This window comes from Carlito syrichta, unplaced genomic scaffold (assembly GCF_000164805.1).
Source record: "Carlito syrichta isolate Samal-C Ts95f unplaced genomic scaffold, Tarsius_syrichta-2.0.1 Scaffold306785, whole genome shotgun sequence".
NCBI lineage: Eukaryota > Metazoa > Chordata > Mammalia > Primates > Tarsiidae > Carlito > Carlito syrichta.
The window spans coordinates 340347-364595 of record NW_007250881.1 but is presented as its reverse complement, the minus strand read 5'-3'; positions in this window follow the sequence as shown (position 1 = coordinate 364595).

The following is a 24249-nucleotide window of genomic DNA, read 5'->3' as shown; positions in this document are numbered from 1 at the left end:
CTCTTTCAATAATTTAGTCTCACAAATGATTTGATGTTTTAGCTTCAAATGTATATGTTTTGTTTGTTTTGCAGGAAATTTTTGATCTGTTATCAGAGACAGGAATAAGAGCTGCAAGCTTTTCAATCTAGGCATAGGCAGCAAGGGAGCACCCCGGCTAATCCATCTAGTAGCCCCTGGAGGTCTGGGCCTGATACATTTTGCCACTGCCATGCGTGAGAACAGCATGGAGGAGATTCTTCTCTTCTGAAAGTTTGTTTAGGTTTGGCATCCCACTTTCTGTTGTTGGTAGCTAGGGTGATAAAGAACGATCTGAGGGACTGAGCAAATGCAAACCACTTTTTCTTTAGCAGTCTAATAGAGTTTCACAAGCAAATTGACTTTTTAAAAACTCAGTTGGATTGCTAGGCATTTCTATTTCAATTCCTATGTCAGGTGCAAATAGCCTGTATCACTTTGTGTCTTGGTCTCTGAACCTGAGGTTGGCACAGGTGTTAGGGCCTTTTCCATTAATGCATCCCCAAGGTTTGGTGGCTCCGCTCTAGGTCTCTGCTTCTGAATCTGGGAAGGAAGAGGAAGGCAAGACCTTTCACGGCTGCCATAAGTGACCAATATGCTCCAAAATCTTGGTAGTTTACTAATAAATCATTTCCATGTCATTCTCAGTAGACATATGAGGGGAGTCCCAAAGTGCAATTGACAGTTGATCCAGCCATGACCTTGCCACTTGGAGGGAGAATTTGTGAGAAAGAGAAGTCGTCATAATGGAAAGACACCACCTGGAGTGTATGAGCTCTGATCTTACACAAAAAGAAGATACTAAGTCATTTCCTGTGGATTCTAGAACCTGATTAATGATAAATCAATCATTGTTGATTAATCCAAAGGCACAGACCACTCTTGCCAGTTTATGGCAAGTTTTCTAAAGACCTTTCTAAGAAACCCCCATCCTAAAATTTCCCTGTATAAAGTGAAAAGCTTTAAATTAATTAATATATAATTAGAATTAATTCAATCATCTAAATTTTTAAAGTATATTTTTAATCTGCATGATAATTTGTTTTCAAAATACAAAGTATATTGGGCTGCTCTGATAACAGAGTATCACAGGCTGGGTGGCTTGAACAACAGAAACTTATTTTTTCACAAGTTCTGAAGGCTGCACCTCCAAGATCAAGGAGCAGGCAAGGGTGGATTCTGTTGAGATCTCTTTTCCTGAACTGCCAACAGCCACCTTCCTGCTCTGCCCTCTCATGGCCTTTGCTCTGGACACATACATCCTCGGTATCTTTTCCTTTTCTTGTGAAGAGACCAGTGTGATCGGATTAAAACCCAATCCTAATTATCTTATTTAAACTTAAGTACCTCTTTAAAAGCTCTATTTCCAAATACCATTATATTGGGGGCTAGGGTTTCAACGTGTGGATTTTGGAGAGACACAACTCAATCTATAAAAATGGCAATAGTAGTGATGTCAGGTGGCATGGGGTGTAGCTGCTCCATGGGTTCTTGACTCCACCACTGAAAATAATTTCAGCGTCTAACATATAGTATAAAACAAGATTTATTAGAAACTGATTCCAGAGACAGCATGGGTGCCTTCGGAGAACGGATATGCGCTTACTTTTGACAAGAAGATTTATATAATGCTCGCAAAAATGATTATGCTAACTATGAACTAAGAGCAGAGGACTGCAGATATTTAGTCATGGGTTTTGGTGACCATCGTTCCGCCTTTTAAGGTCACAAGGACCTTCTAAATAATGAAAAAGTCATTGCCTAACTAGATTTGGACATTTTTTAGAACTTCATGTCTGTGTTTAGGATAATTCCCGATTATTTATGTGATTTACTGTACTGGTAAATCTACACTCCAACTCACAAGGTGGTCAGGTCTGGTATGCCTGGTAGGTCAGGTATATTTCAAAATAATCACACTCGGGGTGTACCAACAAGAAAGATGTCTGAACACTTACCTATTTGAATTTAGACCTGCCAGCAAGAAACTCCTCTTTCTATGTGTAAGCTATGCTGGCTACCCTGCCTCAGTCGATGTACATTTCCTCCTCAAGGTTTTATAGGGGCCTTACTTTGATCATTCTGACAAATCTGAGAGGGTGAGGTCTAAGTGCCCATAGTGAACTTCACAATTGCTTAAAATCCCCACCCCACCCCCCCTTCTCCACTGAAATCATGAATAGGCCTTATTTAAAAGTAAAAGCATTACATTGGCTGTGAAAAAAAGTGTAGTATATACAGCCCTTATCTCACTACCATGAATTAATTTGTAAGATCACCTTTAGTCATTTTGTTTGGCCATTAGGACATGGACATGAAACTAGTGAATCTTTATGGGAGGTAAAGAAACCAGCAGGAGAGAAAGACCCAGGACTGCCAAGGCTTCTTTTGAAACAACAACTCCGAGGTCTCAGACATGGCTTGCTTTTCTTTGTGTCTCAAGCAAATGTTGTTGACTACTAAGTATAGTTGGAAGAGACACTGTATTGGTCAAACAACACAGTCCTAGCTCTCTTGAAGGATGGCACACTCAGAAGACATACAGTAAAAGAAGGGCTACAAAAAATTGATTAAAAGTGGTAATTAAAATTATCTCATGCAGGACCAATTCTTGTTCAATCATATTGCTATCATAATTATTGTTGTATATTAGTTATCTTTAAAAGGTTGTTCTAGGACAAGATTGCCTTCTATCAGAATGGTGCAGTTAAGGAATGGATTTATTTGTCCAAGAAATATATTCAGTGATATAATTGGATCCTGGTTGCTTCATAAAAACTTTTTTTTTCTTTCCTTGCCTGGATTAAAACTCCCTTAGCATAAGAATCATTTTCTCTTCTTTGTTATAGACCGAGAGAAAACATGCTTAAATATTAATCAACTTTTAAGCTCTTTGGTTTCTTTTGCTGGATTATCTCCTGTCCAAATGGTACATTTTCTTCAAAGTCAATCTCAAATGTTTAACCACCCATAAAGAGTTTTATCAGCTATTCCTAGCTCACAATATAACTTTCTTCCTATATTGACAACACACTTGTTGGTTTTAGGCAATGTAGCGTTTGATTAAATATTGTTCTCTTCTCTTTTTTGGTTTGTACCGAGTATCTACAGTTTCTCTTCTGGAATAAATTGTGAAAAAACTGATTCACAGATGTTACAGTTTACCAAGATGAGCTCTGTCCTAGCTAATACAAACATAAGTATTATTCTTTCTACCAATGACATAGTATTACCGTTACAAATCCTTTTTCTTACTTTAAGAAAAAACAGTTCATTATAAAATATGTCAAATTTCAAAGTAATCGCATTTAGTGAAACTATATTACCATTTAAGATCAGTTAACATAATTAACACAGCATGATTTTTTGCTCCTTTAATCTTTCAATTTTTTTTAAATTGACAGATAAGAATTATATAGATTTACCATGCACACATTGCTTTGAAGTATGCATGCATTGTGGAATGACTAAGTAGAGCCAAACCTGTAGATGTTATAGACATGACAGGGATACTGAACAATCCCAGTATAACACCAGACACCACCAAAAAAAAGTCTCTGAGAAACTCTTAGAGATGCACAGGCTGACAGGGGTTTGGTTTGGAGGACGTAGGAGGAAGGCACACTGGGGTAGAAGACAGCTGTGTGTAATGGGAAGAAGGTGGACTAGGAAAGAACTCTCGAGTGATACTCCCTTCCTTCTCCCGCAATTCCACGGGACAGTCGAAACTTCAGGGCTCCTGGAATAGGAGGTGGCAAGGAAACATTAAAGCAGCAATGGAGCCAGATTTAGGAGGAGATAGGCAGGCCAGTTATGGAGCCTTCTCTACCCTCTACCCACCCATAACTCCAAAAGGACATAGGTTAGAACCTGGCCATTTTCCCTCCCTCAGATCCCCCGAGCACTCCCTGCAAGTCAAGATATGATGAGCTCACAGGGAGGGGTAGCAACGATTCTTCAGAGCTAGGTTTTTTAAGTGAATTGCAACTGAACAATCATTCCAAAGAAAGCAGAATAAATAGATTAAATACAATAAACAACTGCAATAGGTGATGAGAAAAGAAAATTTTTAGAAACATACACCAGAAAGAAGACCCAATTAAGAGTTGAAGTAAGAAAAAATTAAATAGATAAATAATTTCATTCAGGGAGTATGAATACTGAAAGTGTTCTGCTGACATATGAATTAGTAAACTAGTCAGTCCAGGCAAGAAACTTACCTACAAGGCCTCAAGAAAGATTAAATAGATAAAAAATAAATAAAACAAAACTTGAGGTTTTGAAGATTTTTTAAAGTGTCCAAACAATAAAACAGAGCCTTCATAAGAAGGAAAAAAAAATAAATGGAAGGGAGAAAATATTTAAAGAAATATTAGCTGACATTTTCTAGAACTAAAGAATAAGATGTAAAATTCCAAATTACAGTGCAAAAAGCACTAAAGCAGGAGAAACATGAAAAAATGAACTCACATTGCCATGAAATTTCAGATCATCAAATACAAAAGGAAGATTTTAAAGCATTGTGAGAAGAAAAGCAGACCAAATGTAAAAGTACAAAGACTTTTATCAAGGGTCTTTCAGGAAATTTCTTCTTTTTAAAAAACTTTTAGTATAGATAGGATCTTGCTATGTTGCCCAGACTGGTCTCAAAATCTCAAAATCCTTCCACCTGGGCCGCCCAAAGCACTGGGATTACAGACATGAACCACCACACCCAGGCTTTTCAAAAGGAATATTGGACATGAGATGGCAATGGGATAATATTTTGGTTGTGTGGAAGAAAAACAAATCTGAAGCTAAAATTTTATACCAGCAAACTATCACTTAAATATGACCCAAAATAAACATATTCTCACAGCATTCAAAGCCTTTCAAAGTTTACCAAGCAAGTGCTTCCTTGGAACATTCTTGAAGGAAGTATTAAACTAGAAGAGAAAAATGTCAGAGAAAGCAAAAAATATGGGAAATAAGAGTAAATGAATAACTCAGTACCGTTTATTTTTGTGTAAATAAGCAGTAACACTCTATCCTGCACACCAACAAGGATATTCATAACATTCCAGAAGTAGACTCAGGATATTCACAGGAGTGAGCAGGAAAAAAGAGCAGACAGAGGTGGGAGAGTAGGACAAGGTATTCATCTTTTCTAGGAGAAAACAGAGACATTATAAATTCGATTCATCATAAATACGTGTATGAGTCACATTGTGGTAACCCTAATCAGCAAAAGTAACAAAAGAGAATGAAACCCTAGATGAGATAAATATGTCTCTAGAAAAAAATTGAAAATACCAAAGTTGATACCCACACAAAATAAAAAACAAATCACAGAGAATAAGAATTATTAATAAAGTTGAAATAATAATCAAATTATTTACACCCCAAATATCCAGGTTCAGATCGTTTTAGGGAAAAATTCCACCAAATTTATGATAGTAGGTGAAGTGACCTTTGTTTTGTGCATATGCTGTTAAGGTTGCATATACATGATTCTAAATTATGGCTTGTGGTTAGGAAAAAAAGAAATGGGTATCTAAGTCCAAAAACAAAACAGAAGAAAGAGCAGAAAGTTCAGAAGCTGGAAAACTAGAGAAAAAAAAGGCAGACAATGTGAAGAATGGGTCAGGGCCAGTGGTTTGGTGGAAAGGGACCTCTGGTGTGATTTAGTGCCTGGCTCTGTGATGGAACAGAAAGTTTGGAAAGGCCATGTGGGCTGAACATGGCCTCTTTCTTAGCTCCTCCCCAGTCTCCACTATTTACTTCCACCTCAAGCAGCCAGATCCAGCCAGACATTCTCCAGGATTCTATGGCTGAGCATATTTGCCGGGGGCATGAGAGCTGGGCAGGGTTTTGCATGAGTGACTCTCCAGGCTTCCCCTTCCCAGGAAACCAGGATCTGGGACTGTTTGGTTTTGTGGGGAATCCAGGACCCCTTGCTGGGTATTCTCTATCCTCTTGTCCCTAATCTTGGAGACAGCCACGAACTTAAAGGCCATGAGAGAAGATTCAAGAAGGCCAGATATGCTAACAAAAGGAGCCAGATGGAGCCAGAGGAAGCTGGAAACAGAACGCAATGGACTTGTTACTTTAGATGTACAATATTGACAGTCCAACCCTTTCCACATATCACTTCATTGAATGCTCTCAACAACCTTGGGAGTCATCATTCTTTTCCCTATTTTACAGGTCAGAAAGTCAAGGCACAAAGAGGTTAAATAACTGGCCTAAGTTCACACAGCTGGGTAGTGGCCGAAAAAAGATTTGAAGCCAAGTATTTTGGCTCTTAACCATAACACTGCCAAGATAGTGAAAAAGAGTGTCAGACTTAAATTAGCACCAGGAAGTTCTCTCCTGCTAACTGGAAATGTTTGCCACTGGAAGATGGATGGCCTAGTTGTCTTGACTACAAGAGACATGGGTAATACATAACATCCTATAATACAACTCAAACTGTGGTAATGAAAGTAATCACTAACATTCGACGTTACTGCCAGGATTAGTTCTAAGTACTTATGAAACATTATTCAGTTGAATATGTAGATAAGTAGAACGTTCTCATTTTTCAGATGAGAAAACTGATGCAGAGAAAGATCGAGCTATTTGCCTATATTCTTACAATTTTTAAGTGATAAGACCACTTCAAACCCAGATGGTCTCACTCTGGATATTAAACTGCCACACCATGTGCTTGGCAGGTGTGTGTGGGGTGTGTGTGTGTGTAGAGAGGGGTGAGGAAGGGGACCATGATCCACTCACTGTGCCCCACTGAGAATAATTTAGTTTCCCCCAATAGAGGTCCTTGAGGATACCAGAAAGCAGGGCATCCTTTCTAGGGTTCTCAGTTTGATATATTCAAACTACATAGCTCAAAGAGGCTATAAAATCACAAAGTCTTCTGTAAAGCAAACAGCTCTTTGAAGTCAAGCATGTCACCTTGGACTCCTTGTACTACAGAAGGCTGACCTGGCTGGCAGACGAGCCAGTCGACTGGCTGCACATTTGGCCCTACACCGCCATTCAGGCCCTCTGTTTCTCTGTTCCTCAGGGAACAGGGCTAGCTCTTCCTGGAACCACAGGTCTAGAGCAGCAGCCCAGACTAGGGTCACAGGAAGAGGAAGCAGAACAGCGGGCCTGTCAGCAGCCCTAACAGAGGAAGCAAACCTCAGAGTCAGCACTGTTGACCTGGGACAAAACACGATTAGGAGAAGCTAGGAAAAAACATTATGTATCCAACTTGGTGGATGTCCCGGGAGGAAGTGCTGACTGCCTTGCGGGATGACCCCTCTCGCAAACCTCATCAGGAAGAATTAAAAAGATAATATTTCAAATCTTTGGTCCTCTTCTGAGAACTGATGAGTTGCAAGTCCTTGAAATGCCTGAACAGCAACAGGATGTGTAGGATCCAAGCTGAGGCAGCAGAACGCAAACCCTATGGGGTCACAGAGGGCATTCCAGTGGGGATGCTTGGGCTTCGTGCACAGGGCTTTGGAGCACAAAATCAGCACACTCCTGCTGTCCTCTGTCAGATGAATGATAAGCCCACCTTGCCAGAAAAGTGGTTCAGTGCCATGGAGACCAGGGACTGTGGAGTGTGGCCATCAGTTCCCCCCATGGCTGTAGGGTGTGGGCATTTTCTTGGGACTGTGGGCTCACAGCCTTAGGTCCTGAGGCCATGATGAGCCTAGGGCTAAACTCACAACAGGACAGGCCTCCGTGGGAAGCCAAGATGAACTGTCCTGGACAGTTCAGTCAGGGAGGAGTGTTTAGCTCAAGCCCTAAGACTGATGTTTACTAAGTTTGAAAGGACAAAGAGAAAAATCAAGGAGGACAGAGGAAAAAATAAGAGAGAAGGCAGTTTTAAATGGGCAAGAAGTCCCAAATAAATAGCTAGTTATTCTCTCCAAGGAGAAGTCCTCCTTTCCATGAATCATGTGCCAAAAACCATATCTGAATGAAGACCATCGTCATGGTGCAGTCTATGTGAATGTGCTAGATGGTTTCTAATTGTGACAACTCCAACTACTGCTCTTTGCCAACTGATGCAAACTGATATAAACTTAAGAACAAAATCCTTTCTAGTCACTCTGTGATATTAGGATTGAGATTCTGATTACTGTTAACCCGAGTAAAATATCATTCCAAGTAAAAATAATAAACTGGCATTTTGAAATGCTTTTTAAAGTTAAGAATAAGCATGTTACTTATAGCAGCAGCAAAATAATGTGTACACATGGATATGTAGGGTGGGATATTAAACACTGAGACTTAGAAAGGTGAGAGGGGAGAGAAGGAAGAGAAATGAGAAACTACATGATGGGCAAAATGTGCACTGTCCCGGTGAAAGTTACCCTAAAAGCCAGGACTTCATCATTACACAATATAGTCATAGAACAAAACAGCATTTGTACCCCTTAGATGTATTCAAATCTAAAAAGAATTTCAGACCCTAAGAGCACATTCAAAAGACTCACCAGATGATGGCCGGTCGTATCATACCAAGAACTAACTTCTGATGGCAAGTGTAACATTTGGACATTTTGCTTTTCCAGGTCGGAGGACAAAGTGATTATCTCTAAATAGTAAAATACAGAAAGTGAAGCACCCCAACATCTTGGTCAAACACAAATCAAGCAAATGACTAAACCATAAAAAAAGCAGATCAAGGGACAAGAAGCTAAAGGAAGGGGGGAAATCAATACTGATGGTAACTAAGTTCACAAATTAAGGTTAGAGAAAAATTGTTGAACTTCTCTGTCCAAATGGTTGACTAACCATACCAGGACTAGTGAGTTCTCAGGCAAATCACGTTAAAAGAAGCAAGTAAATACTGGTAGAGTCATTCTTTTCGACCTCTTTTCTTTTCTTTATACATTCCAGGATCATTATTAAATTTTACAATTCAATGTCATAGTTGTCTCCTTTACTCATTCACTCAACACATATCTACTGAATGCCTGCGATGTGCCAGTCGTTGCTATCGGCCCTAGAGGAACAGTAGACAAAATCAGCTGTCTTCGTGTGAGACAGAGTGAAAGAAGACAGAAAAATAAAGTAATAAACAAGTAAAGCATGCAGTATCTCATGAATGAAAAGTGCTATAGAAAAAGTAAAGTGAGAATCAGGAATTAGGAAGGGAAGGGAGAGATAGGATGCAATCTTCTATTGGTAGCTGAAGAAGGCCTCGCAGCTGGGCATTTGAGCAGACCGAGATGGAGTGAGCCATACAAGAATCTTGCAGATCTGGAATCCAGGATGAAGAAAGAGCCAATGGCAAAATCTGGAGGCAGGAGTCCACCTGACAAGCCAGTGTCATTGGAATGGAGTGAGAAAGCAAAATAGTCCAGAAAGACTTCAGAAACGTAGGGACCAACCATGTAAGGCGATATGGACACTGTAAGGAGTTTATTTTTACTTTATGAGAAAGAGAAGATGTTGGAGACTTTTGAGTGCAAAAATGACACGCTCTGACTTTTTTTTTTTAATTTCTTGAGTTGGAGTCTCACTCTGTCACCCAGGCTGGAGTGCAATGGCACACTCACAGCCACCCCAGTGTCAGCCTGCTGGGCTCTGGCGATCCTTCTGCCTCAGCCTTCCAAGTAGCTGGAACTACAGGAATGCACTAGCACACCCAGCTAATTTTTGATTGATTGTGGAGACAAGGTCTTGCCAAGTTGCCTAGGCTGGTCTCGAACCCATAGGCTCGGGCAATCCACTCGCCTCAGCCTGCCAAAGTGCTGGAATTACAGGCTGAGCCACCAAATCCAGCCTCTGACATATTTTTAAAGGATTCATTGGACTGCAGCATCAGGAACAACCTGTGAGAGATCAAATTTTGAAAACTGAAGGTAGAACCAACAGTTTTGGCTAGTAGTTAATGAATGACTCCAAACTAACTCTGGAGGGAAAGATGGTGGGAGAAGATTTGACAGGGGGGAGTGGACCAGAAGTTGGATTTTGGTCAAGTTAAGTTTAAGATGTCTAGCAGACATTTCATGGGGAACAATGCATCGGGAGTTCAGAAAACTGTCCTTTAGAGAAAAATATCTGGATACTGTCAGCCTACTTGTGATACTTAAAGCCATGAAAATGGTTGAGACTGCCAAGAGAAAGAGCGTAGATTTCTGAGAACTGGCTGAGGCATTCAGAGGTGAGGAGGAACCAGCAAAAGAAATTGAGAAGAAGTGATTAATGAGGCAAGGAGGAAGACAGAAGGTGAGGCATCTTCAGCAAGCTGTTATCAAAGCAGGCTACATGTCAAGGTTTTCTAAGAAGTAAACAGTTACAAGAAAACAAGCTCCTAAGTCATCAGCTCCATAAATATGCTTTCCGAAAATGATTAGATTTGAGAATGTTTAAATTATGGAAGCTCAGATTCTTGCTTTCCAATGCTTCTTTTGTAATGATTCTTTCACTTAAGAAACCCCAGTCATCCTCTCACCCATCTGAAAGTTAGCACTAGCATTGTTCTGGGTGTAACAACATCTGGAATGACAAACAAAAGGATTATTAAGTTAGCAGTGTCTCTATTGAGAAATTGAATGACACTAACATTTAGAAAACCATCAAGTCAAGTGGCTTCTAATTTTTTGCTGTAAGTCAAATTATAAAAGGAACTAGTTGAATTGTCAGCTGATATATCATTTAAAATAATGTTTGATAATAGAATACTCCATGACTTTTATCAAATATATCAGAATAAATTCAAATAATTTAATGCCATGGCAATGGCATTCTATTCCCATCTATTTGTGTGAAATAGTTTTCTTAACATTTATATCTATAAAAATAAAAAGCAGAAATAGAAATTGTTCTGCGCTTTATCTTGTTCCAGAAATTAGTGATATTCATCCATGAGTAAATGAACTAAAAGGGAAATAAACCTCAATTCACCTTACTAAGAGATGCATTTCCAATTTACAATTTAATTTTAGTTTAATATTTACACATTAAAATTTATACAATATGCATGTTTTAAGGAATTATGAATAATCATGATAACCTAATATTGCAGAATTTTGCATCACACACACTTTTGGTGAGAAGAAACTGAAAATTAAAATTTTAACTTACTTTTTTTTTTTTTTTTGAGTCGGAGTCTCACTATGTCACCCAGACTGGAGTGCCGTGGCCGCTCCCGGCCACCACAGCCTCGACCTGCTGGGCTCCGGTAATCCTTCTGCCTCAGCCTTCCAAGTAGCCGGAATTACAGGCATGGGCTACCACGCCCGGCTGACTTTTTGATTTATTGTAGAGATGAGGTTTCGCTGCCCAGGCGGGTCTCAAACCTGCAGGCTCAGGCAATCCACTCACCTCAGCCTCCCAAAGGTGTGAGATTACAGACTGAGCCACCAAGCCCGGCTTAACTTACATTTTTTTAAATTGCAAGATATGTTGGAGGTAGCCATTGTGGGACTCCATAGAAGTGACTTTATATTTTCTTACAGGACTAAGGATTTTGAAGAGAACTAACCAAAATCCTAACTGTCCCACAATGTATATCTTCCCGGGAATGCTGTTATCTACAGTGACTGTCAGTGTACAGTATTTTTCAACTACCTTGGTGTGAGCGTCTTGTCACACCTCTTTCAAGGCATCTTCTCTTGCTCAAATAAGGGCATTATGTAGATCTCCAATAACTCAGAACATGTTATCAGTTATTCAATACAGGGCATTGTCATGTGTACCCTGGGGCAGCACATGATGTTCCAAAGTATATGCAAGCATGAAAAACTTTGAAGGACTCAGTTTCTAGATACGCACCCTCTTTTGAATCTTCCCTAAAAAGATGCTTGAGAAAGCATCTATAGATTTCCAGTTCTCCTTTCCCACTTCCCAGTTTTTCTGGTTTATTTACAAAAGAAATGCATTCCTGGCACACATTCTAAATTTTACTGGCACATTACTCTGAAAGATAATTTTTAAAATACTCTGATGACTATTTTTGAGTGTGCGTGTGTGTCCTTTAAAAGCAAAGCAAAAATTTGATAAAAAAGAGTAAAAGAAAAAAGACAGCACCTTAGTGTATCCAGATAACAAATTCACTACAAGGTTTGATGCCATGTCTATACGTCTGTCTATCTCTCTATGCATTAAAATTTGGAAGTGAGAAGCTCATGACAGAGATGTGAATTAAGATGCTTATCTTAATTAAAAATAAAGTCAGATTTTTTTTTTCCGACAGGAAGAGGTGCTAGCTTGCATAACTGATTTTGACTATGAGGATTGGTTTTGACAATTAAAATATATAGCAGATATTTTCCATAAATTAGAAGTGCATAAAACATGCAGCTCTAAGGTTTTGAGGGAAAACACACACACACACACACACACACACACACACACACACACACACCCCACAGTGCTGCAATGCGGATACTTTACAAAGATTTAAACCTAAGAAAAATATGTTGAATGTCAATTAAAAAATATTTGAGGCCATTAAAACATCACAGGAATGATTGCCTCAGGCATGAGCTACTGATGAATGCTGATATTAGTGAGAAAACTTTAAGGAGGCAGCATATTTGCATAGCATCGAAAAATCTCCTCATAATAATTATCAATTACTATGGTCATTTTAACATACGGCCATAAAGTCCTTGGTGCTCCTCCCTTCAAGAGAGGAAATCTAATTTCTTCCCCTTGGGTATGGTCTGAACTTAATGACTTTCTTCGAATGAACACAGCATGAAAAGAGAAAAATAGTAACTTTCAGCAGAGAAATCTGGCAGAAAACACCTTACCCAAGTGACCAAGGTCAACATCACCAAAAATAAGTCATGCTGATATTGTGTACACTCTACACACATGGGATGTAGGATAGAATCAGAGACATACTTTGCCTCTGTGGTAGAGCTCTTCCCCAAACTCCATAACTCCAGTCCAATCACTAGAAAATTTTGGATGAACCCAGATTGAGATGTGTCCTACAAAATACCTGAGCTGCATTCTTCAAAGGTGTCAAAGTCATAAAAACAAGAAGACTGAGAAATGGTCACAGGCTGGAGGAGAATAAAGAGACACGATGACTAAATGTAACATTGTATTCTAGATTGAATTGTGGGACAGAGAAAAGACATTAATGAGAAAACTGGTGACATCTGAATAAAGTCTGTGGTTTTGGACTAATGTCAATTTTTTGGTTTTGATCAACAGACCATGGCTATATAAGGTGTTAACACTGGAAGAAGCTGGGGGCGTGTTCAGTAGTACTCTCACTACTGTCTTAGCAACTCTTCTGTGAATGCAAAATAATTTCAAATGTAAACATCTTGTTAAAAAATACCACGGCCACAGAAAGGACAGCAAAATTAATGTCAATGTAACTAATGACAAAACAAATATAATTTTTGAAAACTAATTTGATGAATATGGAAACAAAAATAGCTGCACCTCTCTGTCCTGGGAACAAAGTGAAGAGAAAGAGATTAACTTGGTCAAATGCTAGTGACTCAAGCAAGGTGATGACTGAAAATGGATTGAGCCAGAGGAAGGTCATTAGAATCTTAACAATAGCAGCGTAGGCAGGGTGCTGGTGGCAACAGCCTGGAAGTGGGCTCAAAAGAGAATGGGACAGAGGCAGAGAATTAGTAAATACAGAAAACTATTTTAAGAGTTTTTTTTTGTAAGGGGGTGCAGAGAAAAGGAACAGGTGCTGGGAGAAATTTAAGCGTCAAGGGAAGGTTTTCTTAAGGTGGGAGACATTACAACAGATGTGTCTGTGTATTAATGAAATATTGGGAGCCAGCCTTGGAGGCCCGCCTGATTGACAAGGTCCAGGTGCGCTGGGGACCCCCAGCCACAAAGCGAGTCCGGGCAGCTGAGGCCCGTCTGTCTTCTGTCTTTGCTGTTGGTACAGCTGAAGAAATTCTGTGCAGTCGTGGAAGAAGAAAATGGCATGTTTATGCGAAGTACTCACAGCTAACCTGGAAATGTCATGGTTCATTTTTCCATTTCCCACTATGCTGCTTGGCCTTTTCTAACATATGCAAGGGTTAAACTCTGAAGCACATCAAGAATGCTTTCTTTCACTTGGTTATAAGTTACTAAATATTGCTTAAGTAATAAATGATATGTGTATCCCCTCCTCATTTGATTTAGGATTATGCAGTTTAGTGTTTAGACATAAGGTTTTTTAGAAGCACAAGTTTATAGTAAGTTCATTATGAATTCATTATAAGTTCTAACACTTATCTAGGAGTTATGTAGGTGATTTATAACACTGTTTTCACTGACTTAGGATAAAGATTAATCGTTAAGGTTTTTACTTAATTCAATAGTCAAAACTCTAAGTTAACATTTATAGAGTGAGTTTTCACTGAACTCATAATATACTAATCAGACACTTTTATGATAGATCAGCTAAAGACAGAAAGCAACCTTGGGGGATCTGGGAAACATTACTAAAAGCTTCTTTTGAGTTCTTTTTAGAAACAAGCACTGCAAGATAAGAGAAAAGTAACAGACTTCTGGACAAGGGAGGCGATCACAAGACTCTGAAGGACATAAAAGCCTAAGATGGGAAAACTCCTGACACATGAAGAAATGAATGCTTAGAAACTTTCTTGAGACATTTCAAGGACTGTAATTCGGGACTTTGGACTGAAAGTATCATTGTTGGCTTTATGAATAAGACTCGTTGTCTGAATGTTTATAGGGATCTTGGTTTGTTTGTTGCTAAGACCACTAGGTGGTAACTTTTAGAAGATATGTACATGAAGGAATTTTCTTTGTCTTGCCCCTTTACAAATGGTATAAAAGCTCTGTGTTAACTAACATTAAATTGTCATCTGTTCAGGAAGCAGGTGTCCAAGTATAATGTTTTCGTCTTTCGCCTATCCATCTCTTCTTCAGGAAATCTCACGACTCTTGTGGGGCTGGACCCCCGCAGTGGAACTTTCTAGAATAAGAATGATAAAGCAGAAGAGAAGGTAGCCTTAGGTAACATCCTTGGATGGAGGAGAGGGGATGGAATCAAGTAACAAGATGGTTAGCTGAAAGCACAGATATTCATCCATGACAAGAAGGAAGACACAGGCGTGGGTAGTCATCCACATGAGTAGCAGAGTTGATGGGAGATCATAAAACTTCTTTTCTACTACTGTTTATTTTCTCAGTGAAGTAAGAAACTGAGAATGAGAAGGGGGAAAAGAGTTGTAGATTTAGAAAAAGAGCCAGGTTCGGTGGCTCAGCCTGTAATCCCATGCTTTGGGAGGCCGAGGTGAGTGGATTGCCTGAGCCCACGGGTTCGAGACCCACCCGGGCAACTTGGCGAGACCTCATCTCTACAATAAATCATAAATTAGCCAGGCGTGGTAGTGCGCGCCTATAGTTCCAGCTCCTTGGAAGGCTGAGGGGGAAGGATCTCCGGAGCCCAGCAGGTCGAGGCTGCGGTGGCCGGGAGTGGCCACTGCACTCCAGTCTGGACAACAGAGTGAGACTCCAACTCAAAAAAAAGGAAAGAAAAGAAAAAATAAAAAAGAAAAGCAAAAGAAAATAAGGAGGGTGAAATAATTAATAGAAGAGAAGGTGTTTGGATTTCTGGGCAGCACTAAGACCTTGCTTGGGATTAGTGGTCATTCATTTAAAGAGAAGCTTTCAACATGCTGCATGACTTTCTAGAGTCTTGTTCTGGTGCATAGAACAGGTGTGCAGAAGGCAGAGAGTTACAGCAAAGACAAGGATGCCAGAGGCATATGAAAGGATGAAATATAAGAGTGGAGCAATTTAAGCTGGCAAGGAAGGAAGTGATGACATGCAAACAGGGAGAAATAAGGGAAAGTTAGTAGCATAAGTGGATTGTAGGCAAAAGTGGCGTCAATACATTAATAGGAGTCAGGATGTCTCCTAATAATTTCTTGACCAAAAAACAGAAGGCAACATTTGGAGGTTGGGATGCAAAAACAGTTGAACCTCTTTGTTCTGGAAACAAAGTGAAAAGAGAGAGATTAATTGCATCGCATGCTAGTGATACATATAGTAAAGTGCTGACCAAAAATAGATTAATGGGTTGAGGAAGGACCAACGGATCGATGAGAGAGATTGTAGGTACTAACAAAGTGTCCTGTTCAGGAGTGTGCTGATGAACCTGCATTCTTTTTCATTCTTTTTCATCTCTAGCTGAGAGAAAGATCAGAGGCAGATTACAGTCATGAGTAACAGAGAGCTGCCTCTCCCCAGGGCTGTGTTAATTCTCTTGCCCTCTGTCATCATGTAGTCCAAAGGCCAAGACCATCTGGACATTTCACAGAATGCTGCATTAATCCACTAAATCAATGGCATTATGGTCATCAGACCAGATGCCCAAGAGGCAGGAAATAGGTTGGAGGCCTGGTAATACACCCCAGAGAGTGGGAGATAAACCCTGTAATAGCTCGGGGGTCCACCATATTTTTCAGGAGCCCAGAGAGCTGGATCATGTTGAGATTTGGTCTCCTCTATAAAAACAAACATTGTTATCCTAGACTTTCATTTACTAAAAGAGAAACACAATACTTGGTCATCTCTTCAGGCTCAGGAAGGAGTATATGCCACACTTTGGAATATAGCTCCAGTTTGTATGTGCACTGAAATTACACACTTGGGAATCAGGCAAATGACCACCAGGTACATGAATGCTACCAGTGGATCCAGACTGAGCCAGACCTTGTCAGAACATCATTTATTTCCTGATCCTCATGCACACCTACTCTAACAGAAGCTGGGGACATGGTGGCTCTTTGAGTTCCCAAGTATCAGCATCAAATCAGACTCTGGTCAACAGCTCTCTAAAGACCTGTGTCTTGCCAGGCGCAGTACATGCTCACACCTATAATCTCAGCACTTTGAGTGGTGGAGGCAAGAGAACTGCCTGAACCCTGGGGTTCCAAAGCAGTTTGAACAACTTGACGAGACCTCATCTCTATAGTAAATCAAGAAATTAGCCAGGCATGGTGATGCCTGCCTGTCATTCCAGCTACTTGGAAAGCTGAGGCAGAAGGATCGCCTAAGCCCAGCAGGTAGAGGCTGCAATAGCTCTGAGGTGTGCCACTGCACTCCAGAGTGAGACTCTAACTCAATAAATATGATAGATAGATAGATAGATAGATAGATAGATAGATAGATAGATAGATGTGTAAAAGACCTATGTCTTCTTCTTTCTTCAGTATGTGGTCACCTGAGCACATTTCTGGAAGTCCCTGTAAGGAAGAACTTAGAAGAGAGTCACCATGTGCCCTGTGGTAGAGTCCTTCTTCATGAGAAACTGGGCTCTCCTTTTGTCTAAACCTACTATAACTGAGAAGTGACTTGGGCCTGAAAACTGGACAAGAGAATGAGACTTTCTGTTGGGTTAGCATATTGTTTTCTGCTTATCCCTTCTAGACTTCTCTGAATATGGAGCTTAAGCAATACCTTCATTGGCTTCCCATCTCTCCTGGTCCTATGGACGTCATGCTGTATTAGCCATCTCCATAAATCCCTGTGGATCAGATTCCCCTGTCTTCCATCCCAAGTTGCTTCCCATTGCGCTAATTATGCCAATCTGATTCCTGATGGTTAAGTGCTGCCTGTTGGCCACTGCTACTCTAAAATCCGATTATCCTTTTGCTAGGAGGAGACCCAATACAGCATCGTCTCCTATCAATAAAGAACAGCCACCATTGAGTTTCTCAACAATTTTGCCAGCCCTCTTACCAGCTCATTCCTACTGCTTTGGAAATCAGTGTCCTCCAAGCCCAAGGAAAGTAGTCATGAGTGGGTTTCCCGGTCTTTAGTGGTTATGTTCCAGCATGGCAGATTCCCTGGGTCTCCAAAACATTTTCTTCGCAGACTTCCATGGTAGTTCTAGCATCTTGACTTTATTTAAATCATCTCTTTTTTCATGTTTCCAGGAACCTTCCTAGTAATGTGTCAAACATGTCACCCAGTATCATTGCCAGGATGTTAAATCCTGTGTCATGGGAACGTGACCTCGTAGTGAGAAGCTCTCCTTTCTCCAGCTTGGATCTCACTCTTCTCAACTCAGCATGCTCATGACCCAGGCACATGCCTGCCTGCCCATGTCCATCATGCCCTGCACCTCCCCTGGCATGCAATCCCTCTCCTCGGCAGGTCCAGATCTATTCCAACAGGATTGTTCTGGTTGTTCAGAGCTCTTATCCCACCAGGAGCATCTGGTGTTTGGGTGGCTGCAAGTCAGGGGAAGACAAGCATTTTCTTATGATGCACCTGCCTCGTTTGTGGGAAGTGTTTTCAAACAAGTAGAACGGGCCACTTCTATCTTCCAGTGAGGAGAGTGGGCCACTTCTCCATGTCTACTTCTATGCCCTTATTCCAAGTCTCAGAGTCCCGCTTCTCCCATATCGGCATTCTAATTTTAACATAAAGACTTGCTTGGCCGAAGAATTATCCTTCTTTGAAGTTCTGCCATTCTTACAGCTAATTCCTGAGTCTTGTTTTTATTACGTCTGTCTTTCTGCTATAGAAGATGAATGTTCACTTAAATGCTGTCTAGATTATGTCACTCTCACACTTCATCTTAAATTTAATTTTAATAGAACAGAGCCTTTTTGTTTCTCCTTACTGCATGATTTGCCTTTGTTAATGGCTATTCGGCTTTATATCCCTTATGGTTACTCTTCCCCTGTGCTCTCTCACCATAGCTAAAGTCTTAACTTGCTAGAACATGTCAGTGTCCATCAGCACTCCAGTCACCACCAGTCATGGGGTCCTACTTGCCATCTAGAAAGTAAGTGATCGACCTCTAGAATCCCATTCTGCCCGGTCTGCTTCCTAGGAACCCAGGCTTAGGTTTCCAGGGCCGGTGGGCTTAGGTCATGTGCCCTAGAAGCAGCTCCTGAGATAAGGGTTCTTGGGAAAGTGGCTCACTAAGGGAACGCTCTCAGAGAAGGGGAACAAGGAGATCGAGGCAGACAATCGGGAGAAAACTAAGCCAAGAACAGTCTAGGATGGAGAATCGATGCAGCCTGCTTCCGTGAGGAGCCCTGAAGTGTGACTTGCACCGCAGTTGGTGTCACTTCAGACAAAGGTGCTGGACCCCAGGCACGTGTATCCCATCTGTCCGTTAGTCCAGGTTCCTTGTCACCTGAGGGGTGGTGAGGTGGCTCCCATTTGGCTGAAGGCAAATCTTAGAAGACCACAGCTGGAAGCCAAGTGCAAACAAAACTCATCGCAGCTGGGAGATGATAGCAGCTGGATACTGAAGGCATCCTTTATACAGTTTGTGAAAACAGGGCTAGGATTCCAACCCAGCAAGTTGGTATGCTATTTGAACAAGCACGTATTGCTTCATGTGGATGGACTGTGCTTTCTTGACTTGTATAACTAGAAAGTAATGGGATTATCTCTAAGCTCTGTTTCAATACAAAACCCAATGATATTGTATCTTGGGCTAAAATACACTCACATGCTTAAATTCAAGAGACCCCGTTCTCTCCAGTCCCACAGTCAGGTTCTGTTTTTTCATTACAAACAGATTCTGGCCACTCAGTCACTTTTGTTGTTTATCTATTGCATAAAACAGTTTCTGACCCTTGTGCCTGCCTAGTAAATATTCAGAGACATAAACTTAAAACCTAAGGTATCTCACTGCCTAAAAGTATTCTTTTTTTTTTTGAGTTTGAATCTCATTCCGTCTCTCAGGCTGGAGGGCAGTGGCACACTCACGGCCACCCAGTGTCGACCTGCTGGACTCCGGTGATACTTCTGCCTCAGCCTTCCAAGTAGCTGAGCTACCGGTGTGCGCTACCATGCCTGGCTAATTTTTTAAAAATTTACTGTAGAGACAAGGTCTCGCCAAGTTGCCAGGACTGGTCTCGAACCTGTGGATTCAGGCAATCTACTCACCTCGGCCTCCCAAAGTGCTGGGATTACAGGCTGAACCACTGAACCTGGCCTAAAAGTATTCTTTCAATGGAACGAGCAGTATTTATTGCTACCATCTTTTTACTTATGTGGAGTTATATTTCATCTTAGATTGTCTAGCATCTTTAGTGTAAAATGAAACTAAGTAGAGAAGACACACAATAACTCAGCAGTTTATAGTTTCAAAAATATTACAGAAGTACCAAACTTGATTTTTTAAAAAATATATCCATATAATATTATACAGATACAATATTAGAATAATAGATGAAATCACTAACAACGTGCTTCCTTCAGAATCATTACTACTGAATATTTATTGAGCACCTAAGAAAATTAGAATAAATTCACATTTAAAGTTGTTGCATTAAGGAACTTTATAAGGACAGTGATAGTTTGGGTCTTGATGCAAATAAATTAGGATAGTCATTCGTGGTACTTGGCAATCTGAAGATATGTATGCTGATCAGAGAGCATGGCATATACTGCCAAAAAGGAACAGTGTTATAAAAGAAATACTGAAGGGTCAGTGGAGATGATCACAGATTTTAAATGTGAGTTTAAATATAAGATGAAAATTTAATTCTGTGTATTTGAATTTGCTTCCTCTCAGATGATGTAGAATTGACCAAAAAATATTTTAAAAATAAATAAAACAGCACTAAAAATCAGGAAAGTTGGCATTAGTAAGTCAGAAATGGTGTGGTGTAAGGTGTCACACTGGGAAAAAGATCAGTCAGAGATTTAACACAAATAAAGCAAGAATCAATCTTGGTAGAAAACAGGTGAAACATCCCTGGGAAGTCCTCCAATGAGTTAGGAGTGCCAGAGGGAAAATAATGAGACAGATGGTTTGGGATAAGTCAACAGACTTTTGGCAGCTGCACCAGGGTACCACACACAAGAGTCTGCCCACAGCATTTGGCCTCAGCTTTCACATGGCATGAATTGACAGTGTTCTTGCGGGGAGGGCATGCAAAGATACTAACGGAGAGACCCAGTGCTCCTCCTGGTTCCGATGGCCACCCCAAGCAGAAAAGTAAGATGGCGCATGTAGTGGATGCCTATTGTTTCTTTCTGCCCAACATTCTTTAACACTTTTGATCTTCCTTGGAAAAACTGCCTGTTCTGTTCATGGTACACATGGTTCAGGAGGGACTGTTGTCGGGTCTCGGTTCTAGCGAACTCGCCTTAGCCTTTGAGATGCTCCATTCACCCTAGACACATTGATCATTTTAAGGATGGCACTCAATTCTAAGACTTTTGGCACAAGAAATTTGGGAGAATAAGAAACTGTATTTATATCGGAGCTACTAACTGCTGACAGCCACTTGATACAAAAAAAAAACAAAAGGGAAATTCTAGCTTTGATCTGATAAAGATACTCCACATTTAGAGATACAAGGACCACGCTAAACAGCTGACCTGACAACAAGCCTTCCACAGGAGCAAATCGTGATGCACAAACCACTCGAGAAGTAGGGGTACCAACCTCTGCATTCTGAATACAGAGGAAAAAACACACACACCGACTTCCCCACTGCACAATGTGTTCAAATTATTAAAACTTTCCTCCTACCTACACTCACAATGTCTCAGGTGCTATCCTGAATGCCTTTGAAAATATTAGTTCATTTACTCTGAACAACAACCTATGAACGACTCGGTATTTCCATCTTATATAAGATATCACTGGGGTACAAAAGTTTCAGTCACCCCCCCCCAAGTCATGCAGGTGGAAAATGGAGGCAGGTTTTGGGTTTTGCATTTGCACTGTTTGACTTGGATCACATTTTTTTAAACCACCAGATTCCAGGGCTGCATTTAGGCACCTTACAGAATCCAGCTCAGAAGGCAGCTTTTCCATTTCAAGAAGGTAAATTGAGAAATATTTTAGTATCACAACTCTCTCCATAATACAGAAATTCAAAATATAAATATAAGGAAAACCTCTGAAGCATTGCTAAAAAATAAGAGGAGAGTACCAAACAGCAGGTTAGAAATAACTTCTGGGGAACAAAAAGCAGATGGCATCACATAGACTGAAATGCTAGGAACAGTCTATAATTTAGATACACAAAGAGGCCTCCCTTACTCGCTAAGAGTTAAGGAAACATGTTTCCCTATAAAATCTTAGAAGGGCTAGAAACAATGATTAGGGCTGGCAAATTGTAGTTTTATTGGATTGGACTGATGGCCCAAGATCTTGTCAAGGATTTCTCATTAAGCAACGTGGAGAGGCCAGAAATATTGCCAGATCAGAACTTAGTGTGGGTGGCTGTACTAGTACATTAGTTGGGGCGATGATGCCAGGTAACTACCAGAACAAACCTGGAATTTGGAGTAGATTTTTAAAAGTCACTTAATGGACTCAACTGTCTCAGGATTTTGTTCATTAGATACCACAGTCAATTGCATCCCTACCCAACAGACATCCCAAAAAGCACACAGCAGAGGGTAACAGGACACTCGGGGGCAATCAGCAAGTGATGTTGTTCTGAAACTGAGAAGAGTTCTGCACGATGCATTTGCCCACAAGCTGAGACACAACTTAAGGAAAAACACACAAAGTACAGTGGAACTGTAGAGTCCAAGGATCCCTAGAGTCACTCACCTCATGGAGGAAGCCATCACAGTCCCAAAATGTGTTACAGGTAGAGCAAATATTTTGGTGCAGAAAATGCTTCCATAAAAATCACAGGCAAAACACATGCTGGGATTTTCCCTTCTATTTCAAGCACACAAAGAATTTAGGATTAAAATTTTTTTTACTGGATTAAGCCCCATGGAAGGCTCTAGAAGAGTTAATAAGAACTATTTGAGAAGTTTGGGGTACAGGAGTCAGACCAGTGTGGGTTAACTTATGAGTGCTGGTGAGAAAAATTAAGACAACAGGTACTGAGGACACTTGAAAAATTAGCCTGTGGCGAAAAAAAAAATAAAGAAATGGGATAGTGGCGGGAGGGCATGTTGGCTCGAGGAATGGAATTTTCAAAATGAGAAAACATGAGCACATGTAAAATCTAAGAGTAACGGTATAACTTAAAAAGTGACCTAAAAAACGAACATGCATATTGAAATGGAGAAAGAAGGATGAACACATGTCAGGGGAGCCGGGTCTGTGTTTGGAACCTGCCTTCTGATGGTGTTAATTGTGGGTGGGTGTGATGGAAAAGTCAGAAGTTAGAGGACAGTGGAAAATATTTGGAAAGCCAGTGTGTCAAGCAATTTTCTATTTCTTATCATGATTGGGGGACACATGGATATTTATCTTTTGAACATCCTTTACATTATCCATCCATCGTGTTCCCCAATTTAGTAAGTGACACACTCAACATTGTTTTAAAGAAAAATATCACCTGTAGAGAATATCAGAGAGTTGATCATATTGGAATGTGGAATGGTCTGACATGATGGAACATTTAAAATTTATAGAAAAACGTCTGCTAATGGCATCAGTTTCTCATATTTTTTTGACTGCTTTATCTAGGTTTGGTTTGGTGTATCTATGGTTTTATTATATGAGTGGAAACAAATTAAGATAAACAATGAATCAAGGGAGTTTGGCATTGGAGACAGTATTACAGAGCTAATAAATTTTATGTTTTAAGCTACTTAAGAATGGAAGGGAAGAGTCAGCAGTTTTGGAGAAAGTTGAAGATTAAAGAACTGGACATTGTGAAAATGATCAAATGGGGTCTATATTTCCAACGTGTACTTGTGGGACTGGGTGATCGAAGAGGTATGGAGGAGAAGGAAGTTGGTAGAGGGGAGGTCCGCAAACTGGGAAGCCAAGGCGTTCATTGGGTCATTCTTGTAGTGTTGGAGGATTGAGGAAGATACCCAAGAGTATATTAGGGCTAGAACGGAGAGGAAGGCGACACGGCCAGTGCCAATGTCTTTGACAAGTGATGGGCAGTGACTATATAGTCACTCAAGGGCATCCTTTAGAGGGAGCAGGTGTGGAACAAACGAACTCCAAGAGTCCCAAATGAGTAGCTTTTGTTTTTAGAGAGGGCGATGAACTCATCCGTCACGGAGAGAAAAGAAGATAGGTAGCCTAGCCCCAACTGCGAAGTTTACAAGGTTAAAGTTTTGAATGAAAGTCTGACAGCAGGAAAGAGCCAGGTTTAAGTTGAGGGAAACTGTTATGGAAGAGGTGGGAGCTGTTGTGAACACAAGGGTGCTTGCTGGTGATGAAGTGGCAATGCCAGTGGGCTCACCTAAAAGATTCTGTGCAGGAGGAAGTTGGAGGACTAAATCAAGGGCAAGACCATGCAAAACTTTTAATCATTCCACATTTATTTGGTCTAAACCGATTGATCTATCTTCACTAACTTTGATGTTACTAGTCATTTATAATAGTAT